The sequence below is a fragment of the Microtus pennsylvanicus genome, chromosome 18 (genome assembly GCF_037038515.1).
Source record: "Microtus pennsylvanicus isolate mMicPen1 chromosome 18, mMicPen1.hap1, whole genome shotgun sequence".
NCBI lineage: Eukaryota > Metazoa > Chordata > Mammalia > Rodentia > Cricetidae > Microtus > Microtus pennsylvanicus.
In genome coordinates this window covers 43,349,279-43,364,519 of record NC_134596.1, presented here as the reverse complement: position 1 = coordinate 43,364,519, position 15,241 = coordinate 43,349,279, and the positions used below count along the sequence as shown (strand labels likewise).

General features: G+C 39.1%; 1 long non-coding RNA gene across 10 annotated transcripts in view; it reads left to right on the top strand.

The window, feature by feature from the left end:
* Window positions 1-15,241, top strand: part of LOC142837716 (uncharacterized) — a 195,959-nt gene that overhangs the window by 91,789 nt on the left and 88,929 nt on the right. For 9 of the 10 annotated variants that reach the window (XR_012908322.1, XR_012908321.1, XR_012908320.1 and 6 more), the window contains one exon: window positions 12,374-12,660. This is a non-coding gene — a long non-coding RNA (uncharacterized LOC142837716). Of the gene's footprint in view, window positions 1-12,037; window positions 12,083-12,373; window positions 12,661-15,241 lie in introns of all 10 variants that reach the window. The other variant, XR_012908323.1, reaches the window with a different exon arrangement.

The window sequence follows — 15,241 nt, the reverse complement described above, 5'->3', positions numbered from 1 at the left end:
TTCTTAGGAGACATTAAGTCACACAGTAGAATTTAAGTAAGGGAGGGGTGCATCCCAAATTCCCCAAAGATAAGTAGTATGCTAACCATGCCTGTTAGATATTAGTATCATGAGATGCAAATGTTTGTTCACCAAGATTAATAAGCCATTAAGGTACATTCCTATAACAAATGAGACAACCATGATTTACAACCAGCCAAAAGACCCACTTCTCAGTCAAAGACCTCTAACATGGTGCTCAAGGGGCCATTATAGGCTCACAACCTGTGTGCCATGAAAGTATAATAATTCTAGAACAGCTGCATTTTTCAGTTTTTAGAAATGCTGAGTTAACTTTTAAATTAAGGGATGTACATGACTTTTTTATTGTGCATTGTCCCATACCCTGTCTTGACATGCAAAACTGTCAGTATCAAGGGATTACAGAACTTCAATAAAGAACACCAGAAAGTGGCAGACAGAAACAATAGGCTAAATGCAAACCCTAGTTTCACTGAAAACCCCTGTTATTGGAAATGGTAACAACAAACAAAGCAATTAGTACCTGAGCTTTACCTCAAGGTTATAAAAATTCTTTTGTTCATGCATAATGCTTGCTTCTTGCTATAAATAGGGTAGTTTGTAAATCTCCCATCACCACTGATATAGAAATCCAATCTCAGGTGGTGATCAGATATAACTGATAAGCTTTGTGTGCCCCATGGAGGTTTTTTCCTTTTTTTCTGGAATCAACTTTGCTTCTGGTTTAATAGATTTTAGTGGTCTGCCCCCTCCTCAATAATTGCATGCCACCTGGACATAACAATAGTAAGCAAAATGTTGTCTAAGTGACCCTAACAGACATCCTATTCTTTATCATAATAGAATGATATCCTTTTATTTTTTTTTCTTTTTCTTTTTTATTTTTTGGTTTTTCGAGACAGGGCTTCTCTGGCTTTGGAGCCTGTCCTGGAACTAGCTCTGTAGACCAGACTGGTCTCAAACTCACAGAGAACCACCTGCCTCTGCGAGTGCAGGGATTAAAGGCGTGCGCCACCATTGCCTGGCTGAATGATATCCTTTTAGTAGTCACAATATCTTCTACAAAATTAAAACCTCAGAAGGCTTCAAGTGAATCTCTCCAAAGAATGTGGTGTACTGGATGAGTTATCGTCATTGATTTCTGGTAGTTTGATTTTGATTAGAATCCTGCCATTTCTGTTTAAGAAATTATAGTCTATATTTGTAGGCTATGTCTTTATGTCTCATTTTTTGAGTGCTGCAATCTATATTGTTAGTTTTATTATCATCTGATTGTTCCTCTGGAAAATGATCGGCCTTCAACAATTTTGTATCTAGAAAATTTCATGTTAAAAGTTCCTTATGTTTTCGTTGGTTTGAGAAGTTTCTGTGGAGAGTTGGTTTTAGTTTTTTTTATTTATTGTTCTTAGAGGCCTTCCTCTTTCCATTCCCTGACATTTCTGTGTTTTCCAGTTGCTGTTTGGGCTTTGGCTGTTTAAGTGATTGGATGTGATTAATACATTTACTTTCGATCTTTAAAACCTCCTTGTATATTATTGCCTTTTTCCTAATTAGCCTCACCTGTCCACATGACATTGCCTAGGGTTATCTGAAGAAGCATCAGTTGAGGGTGTGCATAGATGAGAACATCTAATTGCTGCATCTGAGAGAAATTGTATTGATTTAAAGTGTGGGAAGGCTCTTCCACTGAGTTGACAATATCTCTAAGCAAGTGGACCTGCAGAAGAGAACTAGCTTAGACAAACGAGAAAGGTAGGAAGCAATGTTTCCCCATGTATTGTCTTCATTTATTAGCTTGAGTTTCCACCCTAAGCTCCCACAAGGATGGACTGTGATCTAGGGATATCAACCAGATAAATCTCATTATCTAAGTTGCTTTTGGATAGAGTTTAATCACAACAATGGAGAAGAAAATTGGAACAAAAATGGTACCTCAAATGTACTTTTATTACTGCAAAGGACTTGAAATTTTTAGGTCTGCCCTTGCTATCCTGAATGGAATTGTTTTATTGTTGTTTTGTTATTTAGCCCAGGGAGGCAACTGATGCATAGCAGCTTTCCTCCCAGCCTCTGTATGCTGGAGTTACATGTCATGTACTCCCATTGACAAAGAGCCAAATATTTGAATTTTTTATACATGGTCGTTACTTGTGCAGCTGGCACTACTTTCTCTTGACACAGTGGCTAGTTATTTTCATTTGCTTTTCTTTGAAAATAGTAAAGCTCATAAACCCTATATAAGACCAGAAACAGACAAGTACTTTCTCACCCTATCTCAGAGCTTTTTCAACATTAGCTTTAATTCTTTACCAAGTATCTATATCTTAGGTGCCTTCTGGATACCAAAGAATTTTAAGGCTTCATTATTTCCACACACATTTCTAAATCAGAAAGAGAAATGTGAACCCTATGAGTTTTTATTGAATGCTTTAGGATTAGCAAGGTACAGAGAGGATTTGGCTTGTCCCATTACCCTGTAATGAAGATTACTTATCTGGTTTATAATTTAAATCCCTTCCTAACTTTTACTCTTTATGGTCCCTGTTCTGGTACCACCTTTCAACATCTACTGCATTGTGGTCCCTTGGTATGGTTGTCTTGTAAATCAGTACACAGTGATGCATAGTATGAACAACTGCACAATAAGATTTATTTACTATGCCGTTTTATACATACTAAAAAGTGATACCTCAACTCTGAAACCTCTGTACTCATGTACGTGTGTACTCTTGCTTCTCCTTCCTAGAAACAATACCTCAATTAATCAGTAATAAAAGTGAAAATAAGTACAAAGATACAATGCAAAAAGTATACAGAAGCAAAGCACTCCTTTTTAACTGGTACAGTGTGAGCAACTGCGCTCAAAAACAAATTCTTTATCCATGGTATAGATTCTGAGAGAACATGTGAGAAATAGGCAGAGTTTGCTTGTTTTCTCATGCAACCGTTTCCCGACTTTGTCTCATTTATACCACGAGTAGCCTGCACTCTAAGGTAGTTTGGTGCATTCATTATTTTCCTTTTTTTTTGATTTTTATTTGTGGTAAAAGGAGTATTAATATGCATAGTAAAATTATTAATATGTATATTAATAGTAAATAATTAATAATAAATTAATTATTAATAATTAATTATTAATAAGTAAATAATAGTAAATTATTAATATGTATATTAATAGTAAATAATTAATAATAAATTAATTATTAATAATTAATTATTAATAAGTCAATAATAGTGAAACTATTAATATGTATAGTAATAGTAAAAGTATGAATTTTCCGCATTTGAAACAAACTGATACATCATCAGAAATAGAAAGGCATAAGAATGATTGCAATAAGCATACCAACAGAGGTATGATTAATCCCTTGTGTGAATCCGTTAGGGTCTCATTTTCCATATTATCCTGTCAATGCATCATCATAAATGTGTGCAATGGTAGAAGAATCTGAATCAGGATACGATTAGGAAAAGCAAGTCCTATATCCTCACACAAGTGCTCAATGAGAGACCGAGAAGCAGCATTGCCCAAACGATGAGGTTGAATAATTTTCTATTCATGTTAAAAATCATTATGAGCTTTATCAGTAATGCCAATCGTTATCGAATTCCAATTCCAAGGCAAAGTAATACGTTCTTGCACAGATAAATATTTCTTTGCTTAAGTCCATCCATCTCTGTCTGCGGTCGAGCATGGATTTGAGCTTGTGGAGTCCAGTTCTTGATAAACTTTATCCTGTTGCCCTACAAAATGCTTTGTTTGCAGGGATGTACGTAAAGCAATACCAGTCACAGACAATGGTACCTTTAAAATTAGCCGACTTATTTTTGCTGGAAGGGCAAGCTGTTTGAAAGATGGTCCTCCAGTGAGGCGCGGGGTAACCCTTGGTGGAGCTCAGCGCAGCACTTGTGCTGTCCCCGTGTTTGGGATCCCACTGTACCTTCTGAGCATGGCTGTGGTTCTGACTTGCTCCAGGTTGGCTTTTCTGATTTCACTTACGGCAAAAATCACTCGAAATCAAGAGGGGCGATCCAGCATAGCAGGTATCAATCTTGGCTTCATCTTGGACCATATTGGACACTTTGAAAAGTATAGGTGACTGGCCCCACCCACCCCTTAGATATTATGATGTGCATGGTTGGGGTGTGACTTGAGCGTTTAAAGTTTTGGATGTTCCTCAGATGATTTCAGTGTGTAGACAAAATGGAAAAGTAGCTGTGTTTAAAGAATTTTCCACATTTGGTCGACAGCAGGGTGAATCAAGATGAATCTCACCTGCCTTCTCCCTGAAGAGGATAACTAGGGTCAGGGGAAGCGACAGCAGAGGCCTATTAGAAATTAGTAGTCCTGGCACAACAACTACGCATCACTCAGAAGGACCACTTATATTCTTATATTCTAAATTCATTTTCTCCATGTCACAGTTGATGAAACCTAAGAAGCATGCATGCCAGGGTTACGGATTTTTAACAGGCCTTAGTTGATGCTTTCTCTTTTACCATTCACCTCCAAAGGAAGTAAGGTAGCTATTCTGAGGAGTCCTCAAAGTGCCCGAGTTTCTCCATTACTTTTAGCAAATGATACCCTTGCTCTGTCTACAGGACAACATAATTAAAATTGTCTTCTATATAATTTAGCAGTAGAAGGGACTACATCACACTTTGAAGTGAGATTTGGTTTTAAAGACTAAAAGAAGAGAGTAAGAAACCTGTAGGTGTGCCAGTAAAATGAAGAAAACATCATTGAGAGGACCACATTACTTTCATATGCATATCAGAATATACATTTAGAGCAATTTAGTTCATTGAGCTCTTTCTTCCTTAAAATATCTTTTACAAATTTAAGATTAATTTTGAAATAATGATAAAATTGTTTCTCAGTCATCAAGAGTCTCCTCCCCCATTTCCTTGCTCATCATCTTCATCTCTTAACAGTATTTTGCCTCACCTGAAGAAAGTCTTAAAAATGCATTGCTGGCTCTATGCATGTTCATTAAGCCCGTGTGAGTGAAAGAACCTGAAAAGTGGCTCAGTGGATATGTGTCTCCTTAGTTTAGTGATCAAAGTCAGTAGCTGGGAAGTTACAAATGAATCTTATAGTGCACTTAAATACTTAGTAGCCTGGCTCCTAGAGATACTTGTGTCATGGTCTTCAGAATCTTCCAGCAAAATTATGCCTGACACCCACTGCCACCTCCAAGTGCTGCGATTAAAGGCATACACCACCATGCCTTGCCTACTTTATTTTTTTGACTCTGAATAGACCATGTGGAGATTCATAAGGCTATGTCTTCCTCCTCCTCCTCTTTCCCCTTCTTCCCCTTTTCCTCCTCTTCCTTCCTCCAGCCCCTAACTCCCTTCTCCTCTTCCAGGTGCCCAGGCACGTTGACATCAGAGTTACATCTCATGCCTGCCCTGCTTATTGTTTATCTGTCCTTCAGATATGACCCATTTCCCTCAAGTCGTCTCATTCTTGGAAGGCCTGTCTGTCTGTCTTTCATTTTTGGACGGACACTTGTTTTCTGAACTTTTGTTACTTGTGTGAGTGCTGAATCTAAGTCACTGTCGTTATTGCTTGCCTAAACTTAGGGCTAAACTGTGCTGTTATATCCATGGAAGATTAAGGATGCAGGAGAGGAGAATTGAAGGACCCCAGAGGCTGGGGAACCACTGCTTGGATGAGCCTGTTAATGGGATGCTATACTCATTTTGCCCCAGTTTGTTTGCAGACGTCAACCGTCTTTCAGTTTGAAACCCTTCCACTAGCCTTATAGTTGCAGTTTATTTATTTGGACAAGAGTCTCATTGTTGTAGTTCTGGCTGACCTGGAACTAAGATACACCTTCTTCTGCCTCCCAAATATTGGGTTTGAGATATATATGACCACTCTTGGCTATATTTGATTTTATTTGCTACATAGGAGTTATAGCATGGGGTATTGTGAGCTATCTCAATGCATGTACACAGTGTTAATGATCATGTCACGGTAACTGGTGTGTCTATCACCTCCAATATTTTTTTGTTTGTGCCAGGAACTTTCAAAATCCTCTCTGCTATTGACTTGGAAACATTTCACTAAATTTTTGTTAACTGTAATCATTGTACTACTGTGTGGAACAGTAGAAGTTGTTCCGCATAATCCCCTGAGATTACAAAACCTGAATGATTTTGCCCCTGGAAATAAGAATAGGAGCCTGGTAGTGGTAGTGCATGCCTTTAATCCAAGCACTTGGGAGGCAGAGGCAGGTGGATCTCTGTGAGTTTGAGGCCAACCTGGTCTACAGAGCAAGTTCCAGGACAGGCAAAAAAAAAAAAAAAAAAAAAAAAAGAAAGAAAGCCGGGCGGTGGTGGCGCACGCCTTTAATTCCAGCACTCGGGAGGCAGAGGCAGTCTCTGTGAGTTCAAGACCAGCCTGGTCTACAAAGCTAGTTCCAGGATAGGCTCCAAAGCCACAGAGAAACCGTGTCTCGAAAAACCAAAAAAAAAAAAAAAGAAAGAAAATAAGAATAAGTGCGGCAGGTGAGTGTAGCTCAGTGGTAGAGGGCTGCTTTACAAGATTACAGCTTGTGGTTCAAAGCCCATGGGTCATGACCTCCTGGGGCTGAATGACCCTTTCACAGGGGACACATCTCAGATATCCCACATATCAGATATTTTCTTCACAATCCTTAACAGTAGCAAAATTGTAGTTATGAAGTAGCAATGATGTAGCATGAATTCTAATTCTTATTAATAATAAAAACTGAGAGTCAGATACTGGGTGTTAATGCTGAAGATCAGAGAAGCAGAGTGCCAGCCACTAGAGAGTTTTTACTTCTACCAGTGCACAAACCGAGGGGCAATCCTGTCCTCAGACTGCATCTCCAGACTGTATCTGTCTCCACTAAACCTTCAGACTGCAGTGCTCTTGACTCCTCCCTCTTTATAGTCCTGTCTAGTCCTATCTACCTCCCTAGTGCTGGGATTAAAGGTGTGAGCCCCCACTCCCTGGGTTCTAGTGGTTTAGCTTTGCACTACGATCTTCAGACAAGCTCTGTTTGTTAAAACACAAACAAAATAACCGTACACAGTGAAATATGGTTTGGGGTCACCACAGCGTAAGGAACTACATTAAAGGGTCCCAGCTTTAAGAAGGTGGAGAGCCACTGCTCTAGAGCACCACCACCAATAGTGGTAAAACAATCTACATGAAAATCTAGCATACAAATGATAGAGATTGCTAACTGCATTGCAATTTAAAGATATTTATAAATATAAAGATGATATGCAAAGGTTCCATACTGCAATGCTATCCAAGCACAGTGGCTGTGAAAGAACTGGCCAACCTTCACGACCTGTGAACATGTAAGTTATCAGGATAAAGCTGCAGGCAATGTTTGTACTAACTTAACTGCTATTCACGGATCCCTTCAGTGCTTAATGCTATGTTGGTGTGCAGAATTGATGCAATGCCCTTCAGAATGCCATGCACTGAGCCAGCTATATAGCTAACTGACTTCTATTCCTAGTAAGTGAATATTCTCTGCCCATAACTTGCTGTGAGCATCTCTTTAAATTAGGTATTATCTTATTTTCCCAACTAATTCCTGTCCAAGTTACATACCTTGCACCTAAAGAGTTAGAGCTTTTGGCGGGAGTTTGTGTGGCTGTGCTTCATTTAGAGGTAGTTATTTAGATGTATTTCACAATGGGGTGATGCATACATTTTATCATAAAAACCAACACAAAATTAAAATTCCCATTGTGAACTCTAAGGATATCTTACCCTTGACCAGGTGTGGAGAACTGAGGGCAGGCCACGGATCTCTTAGTTTACACTAGTGCATGAGAACTATTTTTGGTCTCCTCATTAGTAGAATTTCTGTTTTCACATTTAGCTAATTTTTTAGGTCTTAAGACAAACTTCTGTGGTGTCGTTTTATTTGTATTTGTATTTTTATTTTTATTTTTTTATTTTTTTTTATTTTTTTTTATTTTTTTTTATTTGTATTTTTAAAAATAAAGCTTGGAAAAGTAAAACAGCCACACTGTCCAGTCTTACTGACTATGCAGCAAATGACACATACTTTAATCCCAGTAGTTACAATGACACACACCTTTAATCCCAGTAGCCACACTAGTTTACCATAGAAACCAAACAGTCGTGGTGCATACCCTTAATCCCAGAATTAGAGATGATTATAAAATGGGAGGAGACAGCTCTCAGTCACAGTCTCATTCTGAGACTTCCTGGAGGCAGAATCACTATTTTCGGACTGAGGTTAAGGTCAGAGCCAGTGACTGACTGCTTTCCTTTTCTGGTCTTCAGGTTGAACCCTAATACCTGTCTCTGAGTTTTTATTAATCATGCTCCCACTCCTCTATCTATATGTGGAAACCTCAGTATATAGACATACCTTTCTTCATATCTGCGTCCACCGTAGCTTCTCTGCACTTTTCCTGGTGGAAAGCATCATAAACCCAACAGTTGGATGTATCTTCAGGAGAGAAAACTGTGCTTAGCTTTCAGATGTGTGGAAAATGTGGTCATAGGGGGCTGGAGAGATGGCTCAGTGGTTAGAGCACTGCCTGCTCTTCCAAAGGTCCTGAGTTCGAGTCCCGGCAACCGCATGGTGGCTCACAACCATCTGTAATGAGGTCTCGTGCCCTCTTCTGGCCTGCAGGCATACACACAGACATAACATTGTATACATAATAAATAAATAAATATAAAAAAAGAAAATGTGGTCATAGAGGTCACCCACCTTATTTTGTGTCCACCGCAGATGGAAGTGACAGGGAAGCTCCTTGGGCCTGACACAGAGGTACAGTGCACATAGTACCCCAGCTGGAGCAGGAGATTTTGTGTTACCTTGATGATTCCCATAATTTTTACTTTAGCCAGTGCACAGTTTGGGTTAGAAAACCCAATTAAATCATTTTACACAGTAAACTAATAAAACAGTCTTACTTTTTCCCACTCTGTATTTTTCTTGCAGCTATGTGGGGTACTCATCTTCTGATGGAAATGAGCACTTTAGTATACAATGCACTCAGAAGCTCACCCACGTTAGGTTTCACTAAGAGCACATATAACTGAATGTGGTTTTCCTCGGTTGCATTCTTTTTGGGAAAATTTTCCTTAGATTTTGAAATTAGGAAAGCATTGAAATTCCTAAGATTTACCAGTATTAAGCATTAAGTGCCTTTCCATGTTTTCTTCTGCATTCCCTTGTTTAAGTGTGATGAATGCATGTCTATCAATATGTCCGTCATTTTCTCCAGAAGTGAAGAGCCTGTGTTTCAGGCTTAATCAGGTTTTGTTTTTCTCATAAGGTTGTCTGCTTGCTCCTTCTACCATAAGAAGTAAAACCATGGGCTCCAGATTTCATGTCACAGATTTTGACTTGAATGTCAGGATTATTTATAAATTAGTTAGTGACCTAAATAATTAAATTTTAGCAAATGTGAGAACGATATTGACTTACACAAGTAGTCTAATACTGCTGGTGTATGAATTTCCTACTTTGTAAATCATATGTAGCTCTCCCACAGCCAGCATCACTCTCAATAGTGGAAAACTTCAAAGCTTTTAATTTAAAAGGAGGAGGAGATACTCACGCTCATCCCATAAGCAACTGAGGGCCCCAGGAAGAACAGATTTTTAGAAAGGCAAAGGTGTTGGAAGAAGTGTCTAGGTCAGAATTTCTCGACTAGTGGGTTGTGATTCCTTTGGAAGTTGGACAACTCTTTTTCAGGGGTTGTCTAAGTGTCTACGACCACTGGAAAACACAAATAATTTACTTATGACTCAACACTAGCAAAATCAGTTATGAAGTAGCAATGAAAATAATTTTATGGTTGGGAGTCAACACAGCATGAGGAACTATATTAAAGGGCCACAGCATTAGGAAAGTTGGGAACCACTCATCTATGTCCTAGATGATAACTAGGGTTTGTTTTCAAAGCAACTAGGGAAAGTAAAAACCTTACATTTGCTTTGATAACCTGTCTACCAGTGACTGTTTCAGCTGGACCAGGGTGAGGCTTGGATGTGCTGAAGGAACAAGATCACCTAATTTATAATATATATATATAATATATATATAATTATATAATATATATAATTATATATATATTATATAATTATATATATAATTATATATAATTATATATATAATTATTATATATATATATATAATATTTATAATATAAATATATATATAATTATATATATAAATATTTATAATATATATATATATATATAACTTCTTTACTAACTAGAGAATGATGAGAAACCAATAGCTTGTAAGCTCAGTGTGCAGGAAACTGTATGTGCACATGCACACCATGGAAGTGTGAAGCTCTATTCTGTGGACACCTTGACTCAGAACTTTCCAAATTATAGAACTGTTCTACATGTTTCTAGTAGGAACATTATGATGGGAAAGGGGAGACAGGGAAGGAAGGAGTTAACCACCTCTAACTGCACAATCACACGAAGGGCTTGCTCTTCTGCTTGTTTCTGTTCTTCCAAGCCCATGCAGAGAAGGAAATTAAAACAGGAGTTGAAAAGCGTGTGTCCTGGGTGGTTTGTCAGCTGCGCAAGGTCTGGTTGATCAAAGGAGATGGACATAGAAAATCTGCGCATTTTCTTTTTATCTGTTTTTTTTATCTTTAAGAAGACTTTACCACTGACTTAATATATCCCTGTCTTAAGAAACAACTATCTTCTCTTGCTAAGGTTATTTTTATATAGTCTTCTATTACACATTTTGAGTCAGAACATTCATCAAGTTTTCATCAAAAATAAAAATGGCAAGAATTTTTTTGATATGACTTGTACTTTTTCTGTAAAATTCAATGGTAGCACCATCATATTTTTCTCACTAATACATGTGCATTGCATGGCTTTATTAATTTTATAACTTTTTGTGCAGGAGCCTTTGGGCATCTCTGAGGTTCTCTACTAATCAGGTCCTGGAGAACATTTTGATAATAGTCAATATTGACATTATTAGCTTATCCTCAGGCTTTCTTTTTCATTATTTTGGTTAAAACATTTATGACTCATCTGATATAATTACTATATCAAGAATGAATCTATTTGTACTAAGTATATAAAATAATGTGTTCTTTGTGATTATATCTCAGAGAAAACCTTAGCATGTAACCTTCCGTGTCAAAAAGTCAGTACCAAAATAATTGAGTAAGTTATATATTTCTTGGAAAAGTACCATCTTTTCAGTAGGAATTATAGAAATTTTGGAATGTAAAAAATTTATATATTGATAAACGATAGGCAAGCAGTATAGCCTCTGTGCCCTTCTTAATTAAACAAAAGCCTGATTAAGCTTTGTGAGAAATGACTGTATCATTTTAGCTTAATATCTGCTCCCATTTAAGAAGATATAGAAAAAGTTTTCCACTTGAAGTTTTAGTTTTATTTTAAATTTATATTCCTCTAGAGAAAACAGTGCCAGCAGTATGCTGCGTTGAGGAGCCAAGCCTTTCACTTCACAGGGCTTCAGTAGTTGAACGGATGATACTACAACTGAAGATGATAAGTCCACCGTGTAAGGATGTAGTGATTGCTGTTTGAATGAAATTAGAAGGATTTTAATTTTTATGAATATATTCGTTTCAATTATTTCAACCAGAATGAACTATCTATGTTTATTTCTGAGACAGGGTCTCACTGTGGAGCCTAGATGAGCCTTAAACTCCTTGCATAGCCTAAAGTATCCTTAAACTTGGTGCCAATCTTTCTACCTTAACCTCTGCTCCTAGGACTGCAAGCTTGAGCTACCTAATACCCAGTACAATCCCTCTCTCTTTGTAGTAACAGTTCAGGCTGAGTTCAAGCTGGCCTTGAACTCAGATCTTTCCACTTTAGCCTTCAAAGTAGCTACGATTACAGGATTCTACCATATCACCATGGCTGGCTAGGATGAGCTTTTATGAAGAATAAATTAGTTTGCATTTGGAATCATGAAGTACTTTGTAATTTAGTTACTTGATTTATTTAATTCTGCAGCTAACGATCCTGAGAATCAAAGTGTGGAGCAATGACTTATCAAAGGTGAGACATTTGGGTAAAATAAAACCCAGGTCTCACTCTTCATTTCTGGGCCTAGTGCTTTTCACATTATATGTGTAATTTTCTGAAAACCAACCTAGGTGCTTTGGAAGAAAGGGAGGTGGGGGGATGTTAAAGGAAAGGGGTATTAGACTGCACCCCCTTTCTGTGACCACAAGTTTAGGAGTTACAGGTTTCCAGAAGCCATTGTTTAGACATAACGCATCCAGGCTTACTATGGCCAATGCTCAGAGATCTGATATTGTGCTAATAAAATTGTTATTTGCTTTTTAGGAGAGAGTTACTTCTGCACCTCCAATGAACCATTTTGTAATGTTGATCACACCAAAAATGTTAATCCAAACTGGTCTGTGAACATCCAGGGAGGTACAACCCGAGCTTTGGTCATAGCCTCTGCGAAAGCGAAGTGAAAGAAAGCAAGGGCTTCATCAAACCCCCAAGTTAGTGACTGTGATTCAAAGTGGAGGGAAGCCTAGGAAGGCCATGCGGATCCTTCTCAATAAACCATTAAACTTGATTCAGGCGTGGTCAAGAGGCTGTGTACCCTGAATGGAAAGCAGGTAGGTGGCTTCCCACAGCTCGCCATCTTGCCTTCTTTGAGTTTACATGTTAATTATCTTTGCTGGTGTTTGCTGATGTCCTATACGGTCTGGAACTTGCTGTATAGAACAGGCCAAGCTTGAGCTTGGACTCCGCTGCCTTCCCAAATGCTAGGATTAGAGGCATGCAGCATGTCCAGCTATTTATGTGCAGGATTAGAGGCATGCAGCATGTCCAGCTATTTATGTGCAGGATTAGAGGCTTGCAGCATGTCCAGCTCCTTGTGTTCAGGATTAGGGGCTTGCAGCATGTCCAGCTCCTTGTGTGCAGGATTAGAGGCTTGCAGCATGTCAAGCTATTTATGTGCAGGATTAGAGGCTTGCAGCATGTCCAGCTATTTATGTGCAGGATTAGGGGCTTGCAGCATGTCCAGCTCCTTGTGTTCAGGATTAGAGGCATGCAGCATGTCCAGCTCCTTGTGTGCAGGATTAGAGGCTTGCAGCATGTCCAGCTCCTTGTGTTCAGGATTAGAGGCTTGCAGCATGTCCGGCTCCTTGTGTGCAGGATTAGAGGCTTGCAGCATGTCCGGCTCCTTGTGTGCAGGATTAGAGGCTTGCAGCATGTCCAGCTCCTTGTGTTCAGGATTAGGGGCTTGTAGCATGTCCAGCTATTTTTGTGCAGGATTAGAGGCTTGCAGCATGTCCTGCTCCTTGTGTGCAGGATTAGAGGCATGCAGCATGTCCAGCTCCTTGTGTGCAGGATTAGGGGCTTGCAGCATGTCCAGCTACTTGTGTGCAGGATTAGGGGCTTGCAGCATGTCCAGCTCTTTATGTGCAGGATTAGGGGCTTGCAGCATGTCCAGCTACTTGTGTTCAGGATTAGAGGCTTGCAGCATGTCCAGCTATTTATGTGCAGGATTAGAGGCATGCAGCATGTCCAGCTATTTATGTGCAGGATTAGGGGCTTGCAGCATGTCCAGCTACTTGTGTTCAGGATTAGAGGCTTGCAGCATGTCCAGCTATTTATGTGCAGGATTAGGGGCTTGCAGCATGTCCAGCTCCTTGTGTGCAGCATTAGGGGCTTGCAGCATGTCCAGCTACTTGTGTGCAGGATTAGAGGTGTAGATCATGTCCAGCTCCTCCTGCTGCTGCAGTTATATCAACAACAGAATGTCGTGGTCTCCTGGAATTGGTCCTTGAAGATTTACACAAGGACTATATGTGTGAATTAGCCTTTAGCAAGAAAGATGTAAGGGCCTCCCATTTTTTCCAGCTATCTTAGAATTCTCGTACTCCTCATTTTTTAGAAGGAAAGATGTCAATTTCCAAGGAAAAGGATAAGTTGAGTGGTGTCGTGTGCTAAACAGGAAGTTATCCAGAAATAATTATCAATTAGTGTTTAGTGGTTTGTGCCATGGGACAATGGTCTGGACCCTGTCACTTGTATTTTAAATAAATGCTGTTTGACCAGTAACCAGGCAGGAAGTATAGGCAGGGCAACCAGGCAGGAAGTAGAGGTGAAACAACAAGAATTCTGAGAAGAGGGAAGTTTCAGTCTGCAGTCTTCCTCCAGACACAGAGGAAGCCAGACACAGCAAGCAAGATGTGATTGCCTTGTCAAGAAAGGTACCAAGCCACATGGCTAACACAGACAAGTCTTATGGGCTAATATAAGTTATAAGAGTTAATAAGAATCCTGAACTACTAGGCCAGTCCGTTTATAATTAATGTAGGTCTCTATGTGTTTACTTGGAACTAAGTAGATGTGTGACCTGGTAGGACACAAACCTCAGTCAACAGAATGATGTGCCAATGTGGGGCTGACTAAATCCACTTTAAAGCCTTAAAGAGCTTGGGAAGTTATTCTAGATAGAAAAGAATAGAGTTAAACACAGCTGATAGCAGCACTTTCTCAGGTAGGCTCTGCTTGCTAGAGGCAAGCTTCCTGGGGTTGGAGAGATGGCTCAGTGGTTAGAGCATTGCCTGCTCTTCCAAAGGTCCTGAGTTCGAGTCCTAGCAAACACAAGGTGGCTCACAGCCATCTGTAATGGGGTCTGGTGCCCTCTTGTGGCCTGCAGGCATACACACAGACAGAATATTGTATACATAATAAATAAATAAATATTTGACAAAAAAAAAAGAGAGGCTTTCTGACTCAGCTTTAGCTGCAAACCTTAAATGGTATTGATGAAAAGCTGACTGCATGCTTTTTGGTGGTGGTAGAGACCTTTAAACACCATACATTTGTGGCAATAAATATGACTCCAGCCAGTACTTCTGCCATGAGGCAAGACTCTCAGAATAAAGCTAAGGAATGGGCTGGAACCAGCAGTCAAAGCCATGGCTTTAATCCTAGCCATATTGCTGTACACGTGTTAAGGGCTGACCACTTGGGATTGGATAACCTATCTGGATGCTCGTTCTTGGGAAAAACTGATTCGCCCTCTGTCAGCCACAGTGAGTTGTGCTTAGCTCTTCTCTCCATCGAGGGGTGGGGCTTTGTCAAATTAAAATTCTAATTACATTAAATTTAAATGAAATTTAAAGTTCTAATTGAATTAAGATCAAATCAAATTAAATTCTAATTACGTTAAATAAAAAT